The sequence below is a fragment of the Miscanthus floridulus genome, chromosome 10 (genome assembly GCF_019320115.1).
Source record: "Miscanthus floridulus cultivar M001 chromosome 10, ASM1932011v1, whole genome shotgun sequence".
Classification (NCBI taxonomy): Eukaryota; Viridiplantae; Streptophyta; class Magnoliopsida; order Poales; family Poaceae; genus Miscanthus; species Miscanthus floridulus.
In genome coordinates, this window is record NC_089589.1 from 126,314,620 (window position 1) to 126,335,735 (window position 21,116).

Sequence of the window (21,116 nt, forward strand, 5' to 3'; positions counted from 1 at the left end):
GGGGAGGTTCCAGGCAGGCCGTCCCCACCTCGCGCCCATCGCCGTCGCCCGAAGAATCCGACATCGATGATGAGGGAGACGGCTCCAACGGGAGACCGTCGAGCTTCTGACGCCGGCGATGGGCGTCCAGCTTTTCACGCGCAAGGAGCTTCTTCGTGCACTTCGCCTCCTTGGCATCTTTCTTCTTCTTCTCCTCCTCGGCACGCGCCCTATTCACGGACCGCCGCCGGGCGTCCTCGGGAACGGGCGGCGGGGAGCCTCGCACGTCTCTTATCCCCTATGGGAACAACGAAGTAAGACAACAGACAAAAAAGAAAAAAGGAAAACGAAAAACAAGAAGGCCGCGAAAGCCTCGACAACATCCAACTTACCAGCGAGACATACCCCCGCGACGGGCGCATCGGGAACGGCATCAGATCGTCAATCTTCGGCTTCCCGTCTACCGCCTCTCTCACCCGACGCAGGGTCTCGTCGTCGATAAGGGCGAAGGCGGACATCTTGACACCAGCGATCGGATCGCCCGGCGTCATCTTGAACAGCCGCCGCCACCGGGCCATCAGCGGCAACACCCTCCGGCGGTGAAAAGCCGCCACGACCACGGCCGCTGAAAGACCGTGGTCACGCAGCTTCCCCAAGGCCCTCAAGAGCGGTTCCAGCCTAGGCTGATCGGCCTTGACGACGCCGTATCCCCATTTCTCTGGTTGACTCTCTACAACCCGCCCGGTATAAGGGGGAAGTCCTTCGCCGTCGTTGCGGAGGTAGAACCAGCCGTCGTACCAACGACGGTTGGACGAGGACAGCTGGGTCGGGATGTAGAGGGACTGCCGGTCTTGGCGTACGTGAAGAGTGTAGCCGCCGGCCCTCTGCACCTTCCGAGCCCCCCTCGTTCCCCCCCGGCTTGGTGGTGAACGTCGCTCGGAACAAGTGGAGCCACAACTCCCAGTGGGGAGCGATCCCCAAGTACCCCTCACAGACGGCGACGAAGATGGCCGCCTGCGCGATGGAGTTGGGGCTGAAATTGTGAAGCTCCACACCGTAGTAGTGCGGGAGCGCCCGCATGAAGTTGTCCACCGGCGACCCGAGGCCTCGCTCGTGGAAGACGACGAAGCTCACCACGTAGCCGTCGCGCGGCCTCGGCTCCGACTCGTTCCCCGGAGCAATCCACTCCGGCTCGTCAGGGTCGGTGATCGGGCGAAGAAGACCGGCCTCCACGAGCGACTGCAGCTTCTCCTCGGTGACGTCGGACCGCTCCTAGGGATCCGCCGGGAGGATGACGGGACCACCAGCCATTGCGTGGCGGAGGACGCTGCTACGGCGGGACAGGGCGAAACCGCCGGGCGACGAAATCGGGGAAGTTTCCCCCAAAAGATCCGGCGCGGTTACCCAGATCCAGTTTTACCGCCCACGCGCCCACTCCCTCCTCATTAAATCGTGCGTACAGATATGTCCCGTCGGCAGACATCACGTCACGTCCAACCGCAGCAGCAGCAGGCGCCGTTTCACTGCCCCGAAAAAGTCGCCTCAAAAGACGCGCCTGCCGTTGTTAGCCGTAGGGAGAGAAATAACCCCCCCATTCCTTTCAGGCAAAGAAACTAGGCACTGAGCCCGCTACGGTCTAGGGGTTCGAAGGCTGGGCCCTTAGGGGTTTCGACAGCCGCCCCAGGGCAACGGAGTCAGGGGCGACTACGGGCGAGCCTATACGAGGCTGAGGCCCAAGCAAGCGAAACGCTTGGGATGCCCTGTGTCGTGTCCGAGACCGGTAGGGAGGTCTCTGAATGGGATCCCACCGTAGGGAGGCACCGAGCCACCGAGGCCCAGCGAACGGCCTCGGCACCCACTAGAGAAACCCTCCGGCACTCTTGGAGCGCGTCTCCGGACCGCTAGCCGACCCCCAGCGAACGGGGTACGGGCCTCCACTCGGACTTACCCGATAACAGCTCACCAGAACTGCCATCGCTCGCGCCCACCGAGGGCAGCGTGGCACATTCCACCCCTCCTTCCGAGCGAAAAGGAAGCGCGAGGGTCGAGTAAAAAGTCAGGAGAATCCCTGACGGCCCTCTTGCTCCGCGCAGAGGCTAAGGGACTCTTCCTGCAAAAAACATTGCCGAGACCCAGCGACTTAGGCTCGCACCCGAGGGGGCTCGGCAAAACAAACCCTCCTTCCAAGCGAAAAGGAAGCGCGAGGGTCGTTCAAAAAGCCAGAAGAGCTCCTGACGGCCCTCTTGCTCCGTGCAGAGGCTAGGGAGCTCCCTCTGCTAAAGACGCCGAGACCCTGCGACCTAGGCTCGCACCCGAGGGGGGCTCGGCAGACAGACCCTCATGCGCGAGGGGCGAACCAAAAAGCCAGGGGGACCTCTGATCGCTCTCTCGCTCCGCGCGAGAGACTCGAGGGCTCCTCCTGCAACTTTGCCAAGACCCAGCGGCTCAAGCTCGCACACGAGTGGGCTTGGCAAACAGCCCCCCGTCCGAGCGAAAAGGACGTGCGGGGGACGGACAAAACAGTCGGGAGGACCCCTGACCACCCTCTCGCCCCGTGCAGAGGCTCGGGGGCTCTTCCTACGCCCAAGATAAAGACAAAAGCGACCCAAGCCCGTTACGGTCCAGGGGTTCGAAGGCTGGACCCCCCGGGGGTTTCGACAGCTGCCCCAGGGCAAAAGAGTCAGGGACGACTACGGGTGAGCCTGTACGGGCGCACCCTGTGTCGTGTCCGAGACCGGCAGGGAGGTCTCCGAATGGGATCCCACCGTAGGGAGGCACCGAGCCACCGAGGCCCAGCGAACGGCCTCGGCACCCACTAGAGAAACCCGCCGGTACTCTTGGAGCGCGTCCCCGGACCGCTAGCCGACCCCCAGCGAACGGGGTACGGGCCTCCACTCGGACTTACCCGATAACAGCTCACCGGAAATGCCGACGCTCGCACCCACCGAGGGTAGCGCGGCATCTTCCACCCCTCCTTCCGAGCGAAAAAGAAGTACGGGGGTCGTACAAATAGCCGGGGGAAGCCCTGATGGCCCTCTCGCTCCAGGCGGAGGCTGAGGGGCTTTTTCCGCAGCATCGTCAAGGCCCTGCGATCCGAACTCGCACCCATGGGCCCGGCAAACACCCCTCACTCGAAGGAGAAAAAAGCCCCTGAAGAAGTGAAATCACTCCTCCAGGGCCTATCGAGAGCCAATCCTCGTCAGAACCTCAGGGGGAGTACCCTCACTCCCCCCAAGGCTCGGGGGCTACTGTCGGATGCCGTGAGAAGGGGTACCCTAAGCAAGACCCAAAAAATGACTGCGTAGGCTTCGTAAAGACCGAAACCAGCTAAAACACCGCTGGCCTCGGCCGGTTCTCCGACTCGCCCGAGGCCCCCTCACCGCTGGCCTCGGCCGATTCTCCGACTCGCCCGAGGCCCCCTCACCGCTGGCCTCGGCCGACTCCCCACCGAAGGCCTCGGCCGGGCCACTGACCCTCCGTCTCGCGCGAGGCGGGCTCGGCAGCACTCCGCTGCCTCTTCCTTCTCCCGTCCCTCTGACAAAACGTCGTGTCGCATTAACTCAGCCAACTGCTGCCCCTGACATCGGCCGCACGCTCAGCACAGTACAGCAGAGTGGCCGACGGGACAGGAAGCAGGACGGGGCAGGGGTTACCCGCCACTGTGCTAACCACTATGCACATGGCTAACACCCATGCCTCACGGAGCTGCCAACTCCTGCTCTAAGGACAACGCAGCATGGGGAGCCACGTCTGGGCTACTGTGGCCTCGAAATCAGTACCCAGGACCAATAATTCCCTCCAAGGCCTCGGCAGTTTGCTTCAGGGGCTCGGCAGCCTGAGGACCCACGTCCGCCGGGGCCCCCCGCGATGGCTTGGCCTCGGCACCTACAGAGCCACAGCTCCCCACGACGTCATCACACGATGACCCGCACGTCGCCCGGACTGGGCAGGGGTTACCCGCCACTGTACTGACCACCATGCACATGGTGGACGCCCATGCCTCACTGTGCTGCCAACTCCTGATCTAAGGACAACGCAGCATGGGGAGCCACGTCTGGGCTACTGTGGCCTCGGAATCAGTACCCAGGTCCAATAACTCCCCTAAGGCCTCGGCAATTTGCTTCAGGGGCTTGGCAGCCTGAGGATCCATATCCGCCGAGCCCCCCACGATGGCTCGGCCTCGGCATCTGCAGGGCCGCTGCTCCCTACGACGTCATTGCACGGTGACCAGCATGTCGCCCGCCATGTCCTGCATCAAGCTATACTGGAGCCCCACGACGCACAAGATCGAGTATGACCGGCGCGTCACTTCTGCACAACAAGGACAGGGCCACTCCATCGACCATACCACGACAGTGGCCGGCTACAGGGCTCGGACACGCCACCCCGTTTACAGAAGCGCTATGTAGCAATCTATGTACGGTCCCAGGTCTCCCTTAGAGTATAAAAGGAGGCACCGGGGCCATTTCTAGGGGGGACAAAAGGAAGACGAACACACCGATAGAATTTGACACTTCCACTACGCTGCTTGAGAACAACGCCTCAAGTAGCCCGCACCGCCCTCACCGAGACCTGGGGCTAGCCCCCTCTCTCACCTAGCTTGTAACCCCCTACTACGAGCACTCCGGTGCAAGGAATACAAGATCAATCTCTCAGACTGGACGTAGGGCCTCGATTGCCTGAACTAGTATAAACCTTGTGTCTCTTTGCATCACCATCCGGGATTAGGGGCACGCAGCACAAACTCACTCGTTGGTTGAGGGACCCCCGGTTCCAAGGCACCGACACCTAGACCTGAGCATTTTATAGGTTGCGTTTGGTTCGGGCTGGGCTGAAAAAAGCCTGATTGTTTCGGGCAAATAAAAATATTCCACCCATGACTGTTCTATTAGGCGAGTCATGCTTGATTTTTTTTTTTGAATTGTTGGGCTTGATTTTTCAGGTCGGGCTCAGAATGGGCCTAGTATTGGGGCAGACCACCCACACTGTGAGCAGTGTAAAAATAGTTAAAATAAATATTACTGACCGGGTTCGGACCGAGAAAAAAATTTCTAGGTAACAGAGTCTATGGCCAGGCCCTGTCTACTAAAACTCGTGGGTGGGCCAAAACCTAGTGGGCTTGGGCCGGACCAGGCTCAATTCGCTTAGGTCTACACTAGCCACCCGTGTCCTTGCTCGCATGAGTACAAGCCCCCCCCTGCAGTCGCCGCTCGTAGGCCCTGCGCGCTGCTGCCCCTAGCCGCCGGCCACTCGGCCTCGCACCCCGACCATGTCCGATTCACTCCCCATTGGCCGCGCGAGAGCCGCTCACTGCTGGCCGCCAACAGAGCTCGCCCGCCAGTGCTTTTTATCTAAGGTGGGAAAGGACTAGGAGAAGATAGATAGCCCATGGAAGAGCGAACGAGGGATGAATGATTGACTAGATTTTTATCCGAGCACACTTATACAAACGTTGCATTGGGATGCATAGTTTCTTCACGTAATGTTTTTATGATATAGAACTGTACTATATGGTTTCTGCATTAGACTACCCTAAGAAAGACGCAACGACACCACAGAGATCAATACCGGCCAGCACATATTATTGTTGTTCAATGAAAGATCAGATACATGTAGGAGTATGTATGTATCTCCTCTAAAGCTTCTTATCACGCACATGCATGCATGCAAGCCCTCCATGAGCAATAGCATGAGTCTGCTTACACCGTGACCTGCTATCATCAGGGAAAACACGGTTTAGTACCTTATCGCACATGCATGCATATTACAAGTTGCAGCACAAATATATATACATGCATTAACTATATGTATTTTTTTTACCGGATCAAATGCCGGGGTAGGACCAAGCGGTGGGCACTTTGTTTGAAGGTCTCGGATCTTGGATTCGTCGTATTTCTGCTTCTCTTTGTCTGTAAGAAGACTGACGATGCAGTCCAACCATTTTTTATCGGTTGCTGCCTGCTTCTCTAATGCCATCCGACAGCAGGCCTCAAGGATCCAACCAGGTGGTGCCCCCTTCTTGATGACTATGGCACAGACAAGAATGAGGCGGTCCTTCTCCTGCGGGGTACACACACTACCACTCACAGAACCGAGACAAACTGCCGCAGCCACGACCAGGAGGAGCAATGCTACTTTCCCAGCTGTCATCTTGGTGCATCTCTAGCTAGTTGAATGAACTAGCAAAGCCAAAGCAAGCTTGATGTTCTATAAACTTGAGTATGTGTGTCATGTGTGCTTCTCTATATGTATATGTAGGAATGAGACTTCAATGTAATGCATGCTAGGGATGATATTAGTGTTTCAAATCTTCTAATCTCAAATAATGAGATATGGATGCTCCAATCTATGGGTAGGATATGCTATCATTTATTATACTGGTGTTGAGTGTCTATTTATATTCAGAGAACTTTGAAGCAGGATATGCTCCAATTAATACCTTGATGTTCTATATATGCATGAACTTGAGTATATGTGTGCTTCTCTATCTCTATGTAGGAATGAATGGAAAGCCAGGATCAACTACTAGCACTAGTATAGTATATATGAGACATTATTAATGCTAGGGCTGATGTTTCAAATCTTTAATCTAAAGTAATGAGATATGGATACATGGGTAGGATATGCTATCATTTATTATAAATAATTGATTCCTAGTGGTGTTGATTGTCTATTTATGTTAAAGAAGACATCCTTTCCTTCAAAAGAATATATCAAAACATATCCGATATAAATATGTAGGAACAAACATGGTAGCACCAAACCAGAGCTTGAAAATTCACACAAAAATATGGATGGATAGAGGATGATATCATTTATGTAAATGTAAAATTTGAACTCAAACAAAAATACATGCAAAGAGAGACAAGAAGATAAATTAGCACTACTTGAATAGCTGTGCCCTGTGGGAGCATGTTTGATGCACTACCCGCTACTATTCATATGTTTATTGCTCTTTCTTTTCTCTCCTTCCATAAGTTTTTACTTTTATCAATCGCAAATTAGGCGCGAATTGGGCCAGCCAAGCGCGCAAGAGCCGAGTCCACATGTCCCGACGGATGGCTAGACCCAAATATCAGTTTTCTGACGGATCATCCAACGGTAAAACAAAATAAGAATACCAACCGACGTTCATTTGAGCAAACGAGAAACAACGATTCATCATCTCTGTTAGAAATTTTTATCATCCTACCTTCCAATGGTATTTTTGTATTTTTAGATATCTATAACACTACTTTTGGGCTGTGGTATAATTCAAGTCCGTTTGTATATAGGATGGTCATCATGGCTGACTTATGGAGCTTGATGTAATTTAGTTTGAAATCTATATTTAGGCCCTATTCGCTGGTTGGTTTCTAGGCTGATAAACCCGGCTGGTGCTGGTTTGTTGTGAGAGAAAAATACTGTACCATGGCTGAAACCAACGAGCGAACATGGCCTTAGTTTGAATGCACTCCAAGAGACTAGGTAAAATCTATACCTATACCTATTAATAAAGAGGTAAAATTTCAGGTCATTTTTTGGTCCATCTATTTTTTTATCCGTCTCCCTCTAACTACTGGACAGTGAAGAATTTCTTCCGTCCGAATTTATATATAACCCGTGCTCATATAAGTTAGAGTAGTTCTTGTCTAAGGAGTCCGATTCCAAAACATATCGTGTCGTGTATGTGACCTGCTCATAAGCCGTGCTCATATACATTAGAATAACTCACGTCTAACCGTTATTTAATTTCTGATTTGTTTTCTGTTTCCAATTTGTTTCCAAACTGGAGTCCCCTAATCAAGGTGGCTTCCGATTCTTTTTTCTAAAACCCAATAGTTTTCTCACGGTGGTTAGAACAATGCACATGTAGCAACGATATGAAGTCTGATTCCAGTGCATATTAAATCTCGTTGCAACGCACGAACATATTTGCTAGTTAGATACTAAATTGTAAGACTTAGCCATTACGTAAAATAGAAAGTCCATCTAAAAAGTAGAGTTTTATACCCTAAATTTTGTCTTGTCCATATTTAAAACTGCCACGTTATCAGATTTTTCACAGAGATCCGGTAGGCTTCCTGCCTTCGTCCACCTCCTGATTGGCGCCAGACAGCAAATAGCAAGCAGGACTCGGCTAGGGAAATATGGCCAGCGAGGATGGCGGGATACCCAACTGGAAAAAATGGAAAACAATATGGACAGATTGTTGGAATATTTTTTTGAACACAATAGCTATAAATGACTTCATACATACATTTATCTAATCTTTTGGAGTTGCTCTTTCCTGTTCTTGAACTTTAGTTTTTCTAGGATTTGGTATCACACAGGGCATGAGCTCTTGCAAAGAAACTTGCTACGCTGCTGCCCCTGCTAATGCAAGTGCTTATATGCTGTAAAAATAGAATAATTAATGCTATTGAGGTTTTCAGGCATCCGCTATTCTTCGTTCTTCACCATTGTTTATCTTCCTGGTCTGTCCTGCCTATATTAAGATGTATATCCATGGGAGGATCCGTGTTTGAGAGCACCTCTGCCTGTTGGTGTCCAATGCTGTGTTGCGGCGTGTCTTCTATGCGTGTTGAATTCGCCTCCTCTGATCAGCGACCCCACGTGTCTAGGGCTGGATATCGTGCCAGCTCGGCTCGCCGTTATGGCTCGACTCGTTATAGCTCGGCTTGTTATGGCTCGCCTCGTTATGGCTCGTTTTACAAACGAGCCAGAAGACTAGCTCGGCTCGGCTTGTTAGCGGGCTCGAGCGAGCTCGTTTGGCTCGCGAGCCAAAGCATAAAAACACAGCACATAGAGATTATAACCGCAAGTTAGCAACAAACACATCACATGCATATTTAAAATGGAATAAACAAAATACATATGAATTTTGGACTCGTCTCGCATGAACATGATGTCGTGGGGTAGGCCGGTGGAGTGACTGGGTGGGGCCATGGGGTCTATTAGTCTAGGGCTTTAGTGTTTAATTGTGTTAGGCCATAGTCAAATGGATATATGGACTGGTCAAAGTTGTATTGGGTTGGACCGAGGGATATATGGGCCGATTGCAGTTGTTGTCATATGAATTACCTTGGCTTATTTTGGCTCACGAGCTTGCTCGAGTTGGCTCGTTAATTAACTGAGCTGGCACGATCTGGCTCGTTAATTAAAAATTCAAACAAGCCGAGCTCGAGCCGAGCCACTTACGAGCGAGTTGAACGAGCTAGCGAGTTACGAGGTTTTTTTTTTTGTCTAGACCTACACGTGTCCTCTGCACTGTGCAAACACTATTCACTGTTTCACTGCTCAACGCTATTCAGCCACGGTTCCTCTTTTCTTACTGTTCACACACTTTAACTGTTACCGTCTGTTTTTACTGTACAATCCTGCTCATGCATTATCTGCTCAAGACGTTTTTGTCCGTGCGCGGCAAAGCGCGCGTGTCTTTCTAGTTGCTCACATTACCTGGGATTATCTAGACCCACATGTCACCAACTATTTTGGTTTTATTTATTGGTAGATTGGAAGGCTTTGAGAAGGTCTCTCGCGGAGATTCAAATGGATATGACTAGAGAGGACGAAGTGAAACGGGCTATACATAAGTCCAGTGCCTTTACAATTAAGTCTGTTGTACTACTCCCTGTCTTTTTTTAGAGTTGTTTTAAATCAAACTTTTTAAATTTTGACTGAATTGTTTGAAAAAATATTAAGACTTATGATATCAAATTAGTATCATTAGATTTACCATACAATATATTTTCATAAGGTGCTTATTTTTTTTACATAAATATTATTACTATTTTTTATAAAGTTAGTCAAACTTAAAATAGTTTGACTGTCATGAATTCTAGGAATTGATTTATTTGGAGACTCAGGGAGTATGTTTTGACTTGGGGTGTGACGGACCGGGGGGGGGGGGGGGGGGCGGCGGGCGTGTTCAGGGATCAACTTAGCAATTTCATTTGGAAAAGTAAACTTCCTTTAAAATTTAAAATTTTCTTGTTCATGATAAATTACAAAATGCAACAACCTTGAAATAGAGAGGTTGCCATGGAAACCATCTTTGTTGTGTTTGCAATAAACCTGAGATAGTTAACCACATCTTGTTTGAGTGTGTGCTTGGCCAATATATCTGGTGTTGTATTAGGGATGCTTTTGGCTGGGACACACTTCCCGATTTCACTTCAAGAAGTTCTGTCCAAGTGGCTGCCAAGGAGGCTAGGAGTCCCTCAAAGGATAATATTTTTCTTCTTTGTAGGTCTGGTGTGGGCGATCTTGAAGAACGGGAACAAGGTGGCCATTGAAAAGATTTTCCCATCTAACCCAGATGTGATTTACGTGACTGTCAACTTTATGCAAACGTGGGGGAAACTCCATAAGAGGCTGACAAGGGCAAGCTAATGAAGACAGTGCGGTGCTTAGAGGAATGCATCAACAAGGAGAAACGCTGAGACATGAGCTCTGATATAGTGTTTCTGTGATGTCTACGTTTGCTATCGAGTAGAGTTTGGTGTCTTTCTTCTGTTCTGTTTTTTTTTTCTGGCTTGTAAGACTCGTAATTGTTTTCTTAAGGGTTATTTGATCCGTGCCATTGTAATTTTGCAAGTTTAGAGAAATACCATTACAATTCGTCTATTTAGAACCATGCCACTGCAAGGCACCGGAGATTAGTGACGCGGTGAGGGAGACCACGTCGGCGACAAGATCTAGCACAGCGACGGTAAGGCCTTGATCCATGGCGGCGGCGACACCCACACAAAGCTAATCTCCGCCCAATCCACATCAGAGGGACGGGCCGAGGTCCAGCTCCGCGCACAAAGGATCCATGGCGGCCAAATCCGCGCACAACGGTCCAGCTGGCCACCCTCTAATGGCGGCAGCTTCGCGCTCTTGCTTGCCACTCTTACATCCGGCACACGCGACGAGGAGACAGGCGTCGACGATGATCAGGACACTAGCGGCGGCGTCAGCAACCGCGCGTGGCCCTTCCTGGCACCCACGAGATCACAAGTGGTGGGGTGGGGGGAGCTCTGGAGCTAGACTCCTCCGGTGCCATGGCGGAGACGAAGAAGAGGAAGGAAATGACGCATGGGGCCTGCATGTCATTGAGTGTGAGAGGGGAAGTACCGTGGGCATTTTGGACCATACGAAAAGTGTACAGCTGTATATACGTCTGTATGTGGACCCAACGTCGTTGGATACGTAGAATATGGCATGGTTGAGACAACAGACAAATTGTAATGGCATGGTTCTAAATAGACGAATTATAATGGTATTTCTCCAAACTTGTAAAATTGCAATGACACCGATCCAAATAACCCTTCTTAAAAGCAGAGTAAATCTCGTTTCAAAAAAACCTTTATTAGGAAAAAAATCTAAGTAAATTAATCTGCCCGCCGTAGGGTCACAAATCAATTTCATGCAGTAATTTTCGGTAGCATATTTGGGAGGGACAAGACTATTGCGCGACCGGTCGTGCAGAGGGGTTAGCGCGTCACTCCTCGTGAGTTCGTTCGCTGCAGCTTTCCCACAGCCATAGCCGCTGCTTCTACAGTATCTATGTGAGAGGAATCACCCAAGGCAGCTGTAGCAACTGTAAAAAGTAATACCGAACAGGACTACAGGACTTATTATCTCCCTGCATGTTTTCCAAAAAGCAAAATAATTTTTTTGAATTGCTATAAGTTTTGAATGTTGTATCCTTTTTCAATTCCGTCTACACCGGTATGTTCGTCGTGATGAGATGAACAAAACTAGACCCTATATGCTTATGTTTCGAGAAATTTTATATAATAACAATTTATGTGTAAATATGTGCTATAGTTGTACAACTTGAGGGGCAAGTTACTAAAATAAGCTACCAACTAGGGCAAGTTATTATACAAACCCACAGCTTGTTCGTTTGGCTGTGGCTTGTCGTAAACGATCGTAAATTTCCAGCCGGAACAGTATTTTTCTCTCACACAAACCAGCCAGCAGTACTTTTTCACGAATCAGCAACGATACGAACCAGCCAACCGAACATGTTGCCAATCTGTGACCCCTAATCCTAATACTTGCCGCAACCTCTAATCCTAATACTTGTTGCGACCCCTAATCCCAACCCAATCTGTCTTGTATGTGTATGTGCTTTTCTTTTGTGGCAACTTTATGTGTGCAATGGCTATCCTTTCGTGACAACGTTGTAAGTGAGACAACTAATATGCAGGATCTAGGAGAGCATTTGAACTAAAAGATGACTGAAAACTGAAACTAAAAAGCATTAAAAAAAACTTGACTGAAAACTAAAACTAAAAAAATACTGAAAAAACAAGACTAAAACTGAAAATAAAAGAAATAGCATTCCAACCTAAAAGGTTGACCGAAAAACTGAAAATAAAAAAATATAAAAAAAACTTGACTGAAAACTAAAACAAAAAACACTAAGAAATTAACTGAAAACTGAAAATAAAAAATGAAACTGAAATTGACAAAAAAATAAAACTGAACTTGATAAATATATATTGAAAACTAAAGAAAAAACAAAAATAAATAAAAAAGGAAAAATAAATAAAAAGAAATAACAAAAGAAAATAAATAGTAAAAACTAAAGGAAGGAAACTGGGCCAGGCCGCGGCAGGGTCGGTCGACGAGCTGTTTCTTGGTTCTTTTAGCCTTCTCCTTTGTTGGAGAATGAAACTCGGTGGAAATTGACTCGAGTTGATTGGAGCCGCTTCTTGACCTGCACATGTACATATATCGAAGTTGAATTTAGATGTAATAACGGTAGGAAGAACTACCATATCAAATGTAACATGTTACCTTTTTTATGCTCTAGAGCTGGAGTTACCATGTTTCTCATTTTTCTTGCTTGTAATCTCCATGCTTTGGCTATGGTGACAGAAGATTGGTAATTAGGTTATCTAATTAGATTGGAAACCATGTTTCATTAAATAAAATATAAAAGAGATCTTAATACCAGTTTGAAGTCTTTGAAGGTCCAGATGTAGAGTCAGGCTTTTTTCTCTTCTTCTTACTGGTTATCTTCTTAATTGGAGACTTCTTAGTTGTAGTTCCTAAGCTTTGACTATGTTATCAAACAATATAATTACAAATCAGCACAGGTGAGCAAAAGTAATAAGATTTTGCACAAGTTCATAGATTTTGCACAAGTGAGCACATTACCTAGGTGGAAAAGACATAGATGGCGCTGGTACTCATCCTCTAAAGGCATAATATAACTTTGAGCAGATTTTGTAGTCTTTGCCTTCTTCTTTCGTGGTCCTCTACATCGAACAATAAGAGATTAGCAAGTGGGTTGTTTATAATTATTTGATGCAGCAAAATATGAACACATTTCTTACCTCACAGCCTTCATAGCTTCAACGTCAGCCGAGTTGCCTTTCTTGCAATTGTGCCAATGATGCCCATAGTTCAGGTAAATAGGACACTGGTGCTGGCCTTTTCTTTTTTTCTTCTCAGTGCCACATTTATGCCTCTCAGTTTTAGGCCTACCAGCTATGGGTGTCAATAGTGGGGGATGCATAAAAAACCCATGGGAAGATTTAGGCCATTGTGTCTTATCAATCATAGCAGGTATTAGTTGGGCATATGCTGTTCTAAATTTTTCAATGGAGTAGTAAGAGTCCACATGCATCTCTATTTTACCATTAGCAAGAGCTGTGATGAATGCAAGAGCATGTTTGCATGGAAGACCAGAAACTTGCCACTCTCAACAAGAACAAGTTCTATCTTCCAAGTTAACCACAAATATGAAGCTACTACCTCCTAGTGCAGTTATTTCAGCAACATGTGGTCCACATTCAAGCACTTCCAAGTTTAGTTCTCTACTCTTTTCATTAAGCTCCTTGATTATGTGTGGCAGAATCAATCCATCTAGTTTCTGTCCAATCTTCCTCCTTTGATGCCACTTCTTCATAACCATTTGCCTAATCTTGTCCATCAAGTCATCTAAGTTCATGGATTTGTGAGGCTTGATCCAATTGTTGAAGCACTCTGCCAAATTGTTTGTAACAGTCAACTTTGCATATGGTCAAGAACTGACTCCTAGTCCACAACTTTTTGTGGCATTGCCTTAAATAATCTATTGCGACTAGCCTAGCCGCCTCCATTGTTGTCCAATGTTTCTCAAATAAATAGGAGTTCCACAAGTATGCTGCAGGCCAAAGATGGTCATCAAATACCTTCCCATGAAATTTCTTCTTGAAGTTTGACACCAAGTGAAACATGCATTCTCTATGTTCAGCTTGTGGAAACACTTTTGCTACCCTTGCCATCACAGCCTGTTCAGCAGCAGTGCATATGGCTAAACCCCTCAGTGATCCAATCGCCTCTCTAAGCTAACTCATGAACCATATCCAGTTATCATTTGTTTTAGAATCAAAGATTCCTAAAGCAACTAGATACAACTAATTATGTTCATCTACAGCAGATGCACTAGCCAATTGACCTTTGAATTTGCCTATCAGAAATGTGCTATCTACTGCCAAATATGGCCTGCAACCACTAAGGAACCCTTCTATGCAATGTTTCAAGGCGAAAAAAAATCTTCTAAATCTGATTTCATCTGCAATAGTGTGATGATCAATAATTACTAAACTACCAGGGCAGCAGCTCTCAACTTGTGCCTTAAATCTGTACAGATTATCTAAATTGGAGTCCCAATCACCATATAGATGCTTCAATGCAAGGTTCTTACCATCAAATACTCTCTTGTAGTGGATGGTAACCTTGTAGTTCTTTGAGCTTTCTTGCAATGCACTTGCTCCCAGAGTTGCATCCTGTATGAGCCAGTCCTTCACCTTTTCACAAATGGCATTCCTCACTCTCTTCTTTCTTCTACTACTAGAGCAGCAATGAGCACTAGGGTTCTTTTTCACCTACACAAAAAGGTAAACATAGTAAATTAAATATACATATCAAGTTTGCAACAAAAGCGAGATGTGCAAGTTTGAACAATATATAATTACCATTACTGTTATTCAATCAACCGTTGTAGAAGCATGTATCCTCCATGGACAATTATCGACTTCTTTCCTTGAACAATAAGCCCTCAGCCGTTTTGGTCCACTTCTCTTTGTATTATACTCAAACTCATTTTTGATTGCATGCTGCGAAAGAGCCAACTTAAACTCTGTCATATTGTGATACATACTGCCTACTGTCATCGGAGGGTCTTCTTTGTCATATTCCACATGCGGGCCATGATTTGGATCTTTTTGTATCTCATCTTCTGTCATCTCATTCTCTATCACCTCCTGTTCGCTACCAGATTGTGCCTTATGTTCAGTTAATGGAACAGAGGTCTTCTCCTTCCCTTTATCAGAAGGGACAGCTACCACACGGTCTTCCTTTAAGTACATACCCTCCTCATCCACACCAACATACTCATTGTTTGGTAATGGATTCATGAGATAGGTATCCAACTCTTGTTCTGTGTCGTCCTTATGTTGTGCTTCTTCTTCAAATTGCCATTCAGTGATAGGCTTGAAAGGTTCAGATGGATCACAATAAGCAATGGATATCTCGATGATCTTTTCCTTATGTTTACTGAATATTACCATCAGTTCTTGGTCTGACGTTACTTCTGGAAAAGTTTTTAACTCAGCATCATAGTATTTCACATGTGGAACTTCCAAGTACCCCGGAGGATACCGTTGAACAATGGATTGAACAAGGTCCGTATAATTTGTGAAATCAGCATCCACAACCTTCTCTAAGGAAAACATCTCACATCATTTCTACTTTTCTTTGGATTGCCAAGAAGGTGAATTTTGAGCAAGTAACTTATATATGTATCCATTCTGTGTGTCCAAACAACAAAACAACTACTACATGAGCATTTGTACAGTACAACTATTGCTACTGGATTGTAGTGGAGATTAAGAGGATAAGATGAACTCACCCTTGTAACCATTCATGTTCTGCTGGTGTTGCTGCGCCACTATCCAAAGTCGGTGTTGCTGCTGCTGCTCCACTGGGACCATCTCCAGGGGAGGCCGCTCCACGGCCTCTGCGCTAGGAGCTCGTCTCGCCACGCAGCATCCTGGAACCAGCCCCGGCGGGTGAGGCCGCCCTGCCGCGCCCACCCCGCTGCGAGCTGGCGCCGACGCCGGTCGGTGCGCCCACCCCGCCGCGCCCCCTGCCCCGCGAGATGGGGCCAGCGCCGGCCGGCGAGCACGCCCCGCCGCAGCGTCCCCTACCGGAAGCTCGGCCCGCCCCGCTGCCGCGACCCCTGCTGGACCCGCGCGTCGATTTGCCACCACGGGGAGACCTAGGCTGAGGGACCGGCGCCTCTAGCTGAAGGAACGACGTCGTGATTTCCTGGGCGCTGGCGGCCGACGGCTCCTCCGCCCCATCCTCATCTCCTCCGGCTTCCATCTAGGGTTTTTTTTCGCAGGAAGAGAAGACCGACGGGGGAAGAAGGGGAGCGAGCGTGCGAGTTTCGCCCGTAGCGACTACCGAGCAGGTGTGTGCGACCAAATTAAACAGAGGGGTATTTTGGTACTTATCAAGAAAAACTGACATGGTCAAGGAAGTCAACGAACGGATGGATGGCCAAAATGGACGGCAGTGCCATATATGGAAGGAATTTTCAAGTTGATGCTAGATAAGGAAGTTCAAAATTTCCAGTGCCAAATACGGAAGAGTGATTTGTTTCAGTGTAAAATACAGAATTCTCTCTTTGTCAAATGCTTGCTCTCCCTCACGTAGAATAAGACAAGGTGACCCATGTCTCCCTATTTATTTCTCCTATGTGCCGAATGCTTTTCGAGTATGCTGAAATTCTTGGGGCCTAATTTCTTAGCCAAAGGAGTCAGAGTGGGTATTCATGCTCCCTGGGTGTCTCACTTGCTATTCGTCGATGACTGTATGGTCTTCACGCAGGCTAGCGAAAGATGGGGGGACACGCTTAGCAGATATCCTAACTCCTACCAGAGAGGGTCTGGCCAAATGGTGAATGTGGCAAAATCTGCCATTTTTTTCAGTGCTAATTGTGACCCTGGTATGAAGGAGGAAATGAAGCAAGCCACAGGTATCATCACAGAGGCGTTAAGTGAGAAGTATCTGGGGTTACCTATAGCAGTAGGGCAGAGCACCACTGAAGCCTTTGAATCGATCCCGACGAATATCCGGGGTTTGGTCGGAGGCTGGAGCGAGAAGTTGCTTAGTAGTGTCATTAAAGAAGTCCTGGTCAAGTCAGTTGTGCAGTCCATCGCTACATATCCGATGAACTGTTTCTTACTGTCATCGACTACAAGAAAGAAAATTACATCAGCTATCTCCAACTACTGGTGGGGTGGTGCTGCGGATAGCCGAGCTATACATTCGAGACGTTGGCAGGAACTCACACTACCAAAGCGCAATGGTGGCATGGGGTTCCGGGATGACAAACATTTTAACATAGCTATGCTGGGAAAACAAGGGTGGCGTTTGATGACTGCCCCAAATACGCTATGTGCGCGGGTTTTGAAGGGCAAATATTTCCCCAACGATGATATTTTGATTGCCAAAAATAAGAGGAATTCGTCGCACACATGGCGAGCAATCTTGGCTGGTCGTAAAGCCCTGGAGTGCGGCCTCAGTCGCAGAATTGGTGATGGGGAAACAACAAATATTTTGAGAGATCGCTGGATACCGGGCGCCATTGGCGGCAAACCTATCTGTCCGCGACCTGGGGCTACGGCTCTGTGGGTTTGTGAGCTGCTAACAACCGATGGCATTAGCTGGAACTCACAAGCTCTCGCTAAGAACTTGCTGCCTATGGATGCACAAGCAGTGAAGAGGATTCCGCTGGGTCGGCGTCAAGGGGACTTCTAGGCTTGGTCCGTCGAGCGCCATGGTTTATACTCAGTTTGGTCGGCATATCGCCTGCTAACGGAGCAAGAATCCCATGAGCGAGACCATAGAGAAATGCCGGGCATCACATTCGGTGGCTGCCGATGACCCTTTTTGGCAAAAATTGTGGAAATGTAAAGTTCCTCCGAAAGTCAGAGTTTTTTGGTGGAGAGTAGCACATGACTTCATGCCATGCCGTGCTAACCTTCATCGAAAGCATATAGATCCATTGCCGACCTGTAAAGTTTGTGGAATGGAGGACGAGACGACTTATCATGCACTCACCCAGTGCACGTTTGCAGTGAAGTTCTGGGACAAGCTTAGAACCCTCACTGGCATCAAAGCCCCTAAGCTATGTCCTAGTACTTGGACACGAGATTTGCTGGACAACTCTCTATGCAGTGAGGGAGATAGAAGGGTAATTATGTGCGGTATTATGTGGTCCTTGTGGAGAAGTAGGAATGACCGCCACCATGGCATGGTTCCTATAGACCCGGGCAAAGCTCTAGAATGGACTATCGATACCTGCAGTGAGCTTGTCAATGGCTTCAAGGCGGCCACTTGAGGAGAGGCGACACAAGTAATGCGCTGGCAGCTGCCGGAAGACAGGCACTACAAGATCAACGTTGACGGGGCGTTTTCCCCTGAGTCCAACTCTGGCGCAACCGGGGTAGTAATGCGCAACAGCACAGGTTCTTTGTTGAGGGCATCAGCACGTTTGGTTAGATTCCACCGGCTCGGCGCTTTTGGCAGAGGCCGAAGCTTTTCGGGATGGCGTCCGAATTATACCAGAAGGAACAACTGATCATATTGTACTGGAAACCGACTCTCGGGAACTGGTGGCGCTGTGGAAGAACAGAGGGAAGCAGCGTTCGGAGATCAAGGCGATACTTGATGATGTTGAGGGGATGATCTCCAACCTTACCTCGTTCCAGGTTGTCCATACCAAAAGAATGGTGAATTTTGCAGCACACCTCTGCGCCCAACATGCTTTTTCTTTTCTAGCTTCCTTTGTGTGGGCTGAGTCCCCTAGCTTCTTGCAGCCTTGTCTGCAATTTGATTGTAATAACGTTGTTTAATCAATGAAGCGAAATCTCCCCCTCCCAAAAAAAAGAAAAAAGGTCAACCCTACATACTAGTGCCCTGTTCGCATGGCTGATAAGCCATGGCTGAAAGTACTATTAGCTGATTTGTTGTGAGAGAAAAATACTGTTCGTTGGCTGAAAAAATACGGCTTAAGTTCGTAGAAGCCAAAGCTCAATGCAAGTTTATTTCGTGTTCTCTTGTGTCAAAGAAAAAAAAGATTTTCTTTCATATCTTTTTATTTTCTCTTCTTTTTCTCCATAGTCTGATGTTAATTTAAAATATTATATTTTTGCATTAAATTTTTTTTACAGTTGCAAATAAGGCAAACGACTCAAATGTGAAATAAGCGAATTACCAATTAGAGAGAAAATATCCACAAAAGCATTAGGACAAAATAAGATGAGATAGGAAAGAAATAGAAAAAAAGAAAAGGAAAGCAAAGGAGAAGAAAAAAAGAGAAGAAAGTACTTTCCCGGTTCCAAAATTTAAGTCATTTTGATTTTTCTAGGTATATAACTTTTGGTAAACACCTAGAATTATATGATATCTAGATATATAATAAAAGCTATGTATCAAAAAAAGCCAGAACGACTTATTATTTAGAACGAAGGTTGGAGAAAAATAATCCATGGCTGACAACTGGGCCAGTGTGTGACATTACACATGCTTCTTCTTGACGCTATGAAAAGAAACATGGGCCGCAACTAGGCCAGTGCACCCACCCCATACTTCAAGCAACATGTTACAGTCGGTAGACAAGTGATCCATTGGTTTTAATTTTTCATACATAGCGTGAGTAGCCTCACAAAATACTATCAGCCTGTTCGGGAGGCCGTATCGTATCGTGGATTATTTACTGCTGGCTAGTTTGGTGTGAGAGAAAAACACTGTTTTCGGCTGGAAATTTACGATCGTTTACGAGCAAGCGAACAGGCTGAGTCTGTAGACAACTCAAACAAATCCGAGCTATTGATTTTTTTTATATTTTATAAAATAAATAAATAAATCTAATAAATGAGAAAAATCGTAAAGCACTGCTTTATATGTGATGGTAGGTCATCAAAACTAAGCTTGAGTGTCGGTAAGATTCCAATTCTATCATTACAAATGTTACTTAGGGGGATGTGCGCCCCCCCCCCCCCCCCCCCCCCCCCCCCCGCCCCCCCTGCCACCAACAGAAACAGAGTTGATGAGGAGCTGCAGCATGTGGCAGACGAACATCACCAAGAGGCTGGCGGCCGTGGAACCCGTCCGCTGAGACGGGCGGATGACGGGGCCAGCCGGCGGCGACAGAAGGTGGAGGCCGCAGACGGACCCGGTGATGGGAGCCGTGGACTGGTTTTGGTGGACGGATGCTCGAGGGGCCACGGACGGACTTCGTGAGATGGCTTTAGACACCATAGTTGTATTTAAAGTTGTTTCATCAAACAAGCCCTATATTTCTAGAGTAGTTTAAAGTGTGCACGCCAAGCGGTGTTTCTTTTGCGGGCCATTTGTCGAAAATAACAAATATGGTGTCTAAAATTTTAGGCTGAAGGACACTAGAAAGACACAACTTTGCTCGGCACACGCCGAAAAGGATTGTCTAGCCTGGGAGGGGAGAGAGTGCATGGTACATCGACCAATCTGCCCTTGGTCTCATCTAGTAGCACAGATATCACAATAACTGACGAGAAATACATAATGCATGCATCTTCCGTATTGGTGATCAGCATCTCACACAACTAAACTAGCATAATAGGTTCTATCGACTTGGCACAATTGAATTATCGATGGAATTTGCACCAAGGGCATTGTACCCTGTATCTCAACTAGACCCATGGCTATGAACCATAAGTGGAGATGTATCTCCATTGACGGATTCTGTATGGATTTTTTAATGTACTAGCAGTAACCTTAAAAACCAGATATATTTCACTTATAATTTTGTTAACCTGACGCCATTACAAACAATTTGATTTTTTTTATATTTTTGAAACGATGTTAGGTAAAGAAATGACCTGAACCAAAGTTTTAGTACTAAAAAATATCTGTAACTTTATAGTTGACTACTTTTTAATTTGAAATTATTTAGAGCCAAAAAATATGTTTTAAGATTAGTGATTTTGAAGTTAATTTTTCTGTGATTTTTTCAAAGCATTTATATTACGCAAAGAGATATAAAAATTTTCAATTTATTTTTTCATTTGAATTTATTTTAGATGCAAATATGTATTACAATATATTTACTAAAATCAATG